Source organism: Macaca fascicularis, chromosome 2 (genome assembly GCF_037993035.2).
Source record: "Macaca fascicularis isolate 582-1 chromosome 2, T2T-MFA8v1.1".
NCBI lineage: Eukaryota > Metazoa > Chordata > Mammalia > Primates > Cercopithecidae > Macaca > Macaca fascicularis.
In genome coordinates, this window is record NC_088376.1 from 18,111,973 (window position 1) to 18,116,967 (window position 4,995).

General features: G+C 38.7%; 1 non-coding gene across 1 annotated transcript; it reads left to right on the forward strand.

Annotated features, from left to right (window-relative positions):
- The first annotated feature begins 3,625 nt into the window (after positions 1-3,625).
- LOC123572138 (small nucleolar RNA U3) lies at positions 3,626-3,841 on the forward strand. The gene has a single exon (XR_006696463.1). It is a non-coding gene; the product is annotated as a small nucleolar RNA U3 (small nucleolar RNA).
- Positions 3,842-4,995: the final 1,154 nt, after the last annotated feature.

The following is a 4,995-nucleotide window of genomic DNA, read 5'->3' on the forward strand; positions in this document are numbered from 1 at the left end:
ACATGATTGAATTATTAAAAGGCAAGTGTCACCAGAGTGAGCATAGGACCAAGGGCAGTCATGTTGCACTAACACAGCTGGTGCACTAGCTGTGATTCTAATGATATATTCAGCATTCAAAACATCCAGCTCTCTGTTCAAATATTTATAACACTTCCTGGTTGCTTTAAGGCTTTTAATAGGCCTGAATAAATCTGTAAGTATTGAAAATTTGTCATCAAATGGACTACACTGTAGATAACAAAAACTCAAGTTGTATAGAGCTATATCCATTTACTTTATTTTGGCTGAAGAAAAATATTGTAGTAATCTCTTCTTAGTATCACCAGTTTAAATGAGTTTGCCTCTTCATTTAATTAATCAGGGATTCCCTCTTTAATTATGTGATAAAATCCATTGCTACGATGATCCTTCTGTCCACTCAGCAAAATGCTGGGAGAGTTGTTTCATCCTTTCTTCTTAATTCTTCAGGTGTAGTTTGCATTTTTAATTGCTTAAGACAGTAATTCAAAGTTAAGATTACAGACAGAAGACTCGGGCCCTTAAACTTTGTTCTTACACCAATAAACACCAAGTTATCCAGAAGATAAGCAACATGTATAATGCAGTATGTCTCAAATGTCATTCACTCATGTGCCACCTTCACAATTTCACAATTGTTGTCATAGTTGAGTAATATCTGTATACCTTTTTCTTATTTGTAAATTCTTTAAATCAACTTTTATTGCCTAAAAGCATTTAACTAAGAGAAAAACTATATATTACCACCATAAAAGGAAATCTAGTATCCTGGGCCAATAGTATATTGCAACTATAAAAATTAGTGTGTAATTATTAAATAAAAGTAGTAATCAGTGAAAAATATAAAATCCCCTCACCTTTCACCAATATAGGAGTGGCATCATTTTGGAAATAATGCCTCCTATGGTTTGGATATAGTTCCTTTGGTTCTGTCAAGTCTCGTGTTGAAATGTGACCCTTATGTTGGAGGTAGGGCTTATTGGGAGGTATTTGAATTACGAGGTTTGATCCCCCATGAATAGCTTGGTGCCACTTTTGTGGGAGTGAGTGAATTCTTACTCTTAGTTCCCAAGAGAACTGGTTGTTGAAAAGAGCCTGGAACTCTCTGGATCTCTCTGCCTTCCTCCCTCTCTTACCATGTGACACACCAGCTCCCTTTCACTTTCTGCCATGAGTGGAAGCAACTTGAGGCCATCAGAAGCAGATGCTGGCATCATGCTTCTTGTACAGCCTGCAGAACTGTGAGCCAAATAAACGTCTTTTCTTTATAAATTTCCAAGCCTCAGGTATTACTTTTCAGCCATACAAACAAACACAGTGCCCAATTTTAAGAATCCCTGGACTGAAAGGAACAAGACATCTTACTAGTTACCTGAATAAAGAACAAATGACTCCCCACTTTTACCATCTGTAGGATGCAATTTTATCTATAAAATAGAGAATTAGAATCAGAGTCACACATTCATCCCTCCACTCTCACCTCATGTCCATAACAGACATGGATAATTCATCGGAGCAATCTTTCCTGGATGAGAATGACAGACACTTCTCCACGGTTCTCTCCCTGCTGCCTCTCACCTTTGTCCTTTCATTACCATTCTTACCTGGTTAAGATTTTTCCAAACTTGGGAGAGAAAGATTTTTTCTTCAATCCCTTCTTGTCTTTCAGCTATTGCCCTATTTCTCTTTTCCCATCCCAAACAAACTTGAATGAGTTTTCTTGTCTGCATTTGCTGTCTCCACTTGCTTACCTCACTCTTCACACTAATTCAATCCAGTGTCATCACTCACCACTGCATCTAAGCAGAACTGACTTAGATCACCAAAGATCTCCTTGTCTTAAAAATCAATGAACATCTCTTAGTCCTTATCTTACTTGACCTCTCAGCAGCATTTGAAATATTAACCTATCTGCCTTCTTGAGATACTCTTTTCCTTCTGATTCCAAGATACTATGCTTTTTCTCATAGCTCTCTGGCAGCATGTACTGAATATTTTTTCTTGACCTCAGAGCTAGATTCATTTTCTACCCTTCTCCAAGTTGATCATCTTCTAGGAGGCTGATCTATCTGTATGGACAGCATCAATGGGCTTCCTTGTCACCTGACTTCTCATTGATTTGGCCACTGTAAGGCAACTGCTCCCCATTCCAGAGGGAAATCTGGAAGGGGTTGAGCTCCTCTACCAAGGCCACGGCTCCTGTCCAGCAGTCAGTCCTCTCCTGAAGCTACAGTGAAAGCCTCAGCGGTTTACATTTTGGTAATCTCTCCCTTCCTTTGCCCCTTTCAAACCTAGGGGGCATATTTCCACCCCCCTTGCTATCACACTATCCATTGTTAGTTTTCCTAAACTCTTTCTTTCATTAATCTCCCTAGTTACCCCATTTGCCTATGCCATTTTTTTTCCCCTAGAACTGTGATTATCTATTCTCTCTTTAGATTCCTGAACATTTTTTTATGAAGTATCACATAAATATAACACAAATGCACACTTTTATCTTCTTAGAATTGTAAAATGATGAATGCTTCATTTCAAAACTTGAAACATATTATTAAATTTACTTTGTGGTGCTGTTTTAATCAATGGATTCAAGTGTGTGTTTCCAATAGATACAAAGGCAAATCAATAGTCCTTGGCAAATTTAGTGTGCATTTCTTACTTTTAGGATGGTATACAGCAGTAGGCTAAAAATAATCTCCCTAAAATATTGGTTTCTAATTTCTGAAACCTGTAAGTGTTACCTCATGTGGAAAATGGGCATATGACAGCTGCACCTTTCAGCAATAACTTAAGCATATATTCTGAGAATGACTCTGTATGGCAGACACACCTGACAGCAATAACTTAACGTGATACCCTCAGATGGACCCTATGGTCTAAAAAGAATATGTGTGTGAAGTCCAGAGCTAAGGAATCTGGGAGTGGCCAACCCAGAGATTCATTCCTTCTCTAGGAGGAACATCTGAATCCCCAGCCCATTCCATGGAACATGGGCCATACAGGGGATCAAAACCCTTTGTTTGGTGTTAAAGGAAGGTTGTGAGGTGTAGGCTGATATGAGAAAAGTGCTAAATGAAAATGTCACATAAACTGCTATTTTTTTTTCTTTTTTTAGATGGAGTCTCGTTCTGTCGCCAGACTGGAGTGCACTGGCGCAATCTCGGCTCTCTGCAACCTCCGCCTCCCGGGTTCAAGTGATTCTCCTGCCTCAGCCTCCTGAGTACCTGGGACTACAGGCGTGTGTTACCACACCTGGCTAATTTTTTGTATTTTTAATAGAGACGGGGTTTCACAGTATTAGCCAGGATGGTCTCGATCTCCTGACCTCGGGATCTGCCCGCCTCGGCCTCCCAAAGTGCTGGGATTACAGGCGTGAGCCACCACACCTGGCCTAAACTGCATGTTTTTTACAAGTGGTAGCTGTTCTTTTACACAGCCCACTGACACTGGATCACCCCATACATAAGTTTCTTCAGTAAACCCTATATCTCGTTCACTGGCTTTAAGTCTCTTCTTCAGCCTGTCAAACAGGGTGTCACTCCTACTGATGTCAGCAAGGGTCTGGCATGACAAAGGTTCTTTTCAGATGTGATTAAGAATCTTGAAGACTATACTCTGAGGGAGCATTTCTATAGTTTGTTACTAGAGAAGTTTCTTCGAACGTGTAGAGCGCCAGAAATCATGAGGAAAAAGCGCAGTATTCTCTCCTGAACATGAAGCCAGTTTTCAGTGTTGCTTTGATGTAACTGCCTTCTGCCCTTGACGATCATTCTTCTCTCCTCTCTGGAGAGTAAAAGGGTGAGGACGCAGTCTGAGTAGTTGTCTGAAAAACAAACAAACACAAAAAATCTTAAGATGAGGAGATTATCCTGATGGGTCCTTAATACAATCAACGGTGTCCTTGTAAGATGGAGGAAGATGGAAATTTTGACTACAGACAGAAAAGGAGTTGGTGATGTAACCTCAGAGGCAGAAATTAGAGTGATGTGGCCACAATCCAAGGAATACTGGTAGCCATCAGAAGCTGGGACACGTGAGAAATGAATTCTCCTCTAGAACCTCAGGAGAAAATGTGGCCCTATGAACACCTTGTGCTCAACCCAGTGATGCTGATTTTGGACTTATGGCCTCCAGCACTGTGAGGGAATAAATTTCTGTTAAGTCATCAAGTTTGTGATTATTTGTTCTGGCAACTATAATAAACAAATATACAGGTCACATCTGTAACTCTGACATATTTAAGGCCTTGGGCTCAACACTCTATCCATACAAGGCACATATGAATGTATGCAAATGTCTCATTTCACTGTAAAACATCAGTCTCCAACTCAGCTGTGGGCAAAGGGTGCTCATCCAGTGGAAGAAAATGCACATGGATTTCTGCAGAAGAAAAGATATTTTATTTTTTAAAAAATAATCAGATTACAAATATAAGTTCATTTCTAATACATAATACAGTATAGAAAGTCATATACACAATATACAATAAAGACAAAAATAAAACCCATCACTTAGAGATGATTCTCATTTTTTAAGAATTTGGCATTTTTCCTTTCAAACTTCTTTCTCTGGCTATACACACACCCACATACATACATGTATGCATACCCACCATGCTGTATCATGCAAATTGGATCATGCTATCTAAGATGTTTTGTAGTTTGCCTTTTCTACTACTATTTCATGGCATTCCTTTCTAATTAGTAAATATGTATATATCATCCTTTTTAATGACTTCATAATATTGTATCACACTGCTATATCCTAATTTATTTAATGACCATTTTCTTGGCATTCAATTTCCAAATTTTATATTCATAATCATCCTACTTATGTATATCTCTGAACTCGTCTGAATATTTTTCTGATATAAATTGCTAGAAGGAAAACTGCAAAGCCAAATATAAACACATTTATAATACTGACACATACTGCCAGGTTGATATTCCAAATTTTGTACCACTTTACACTACA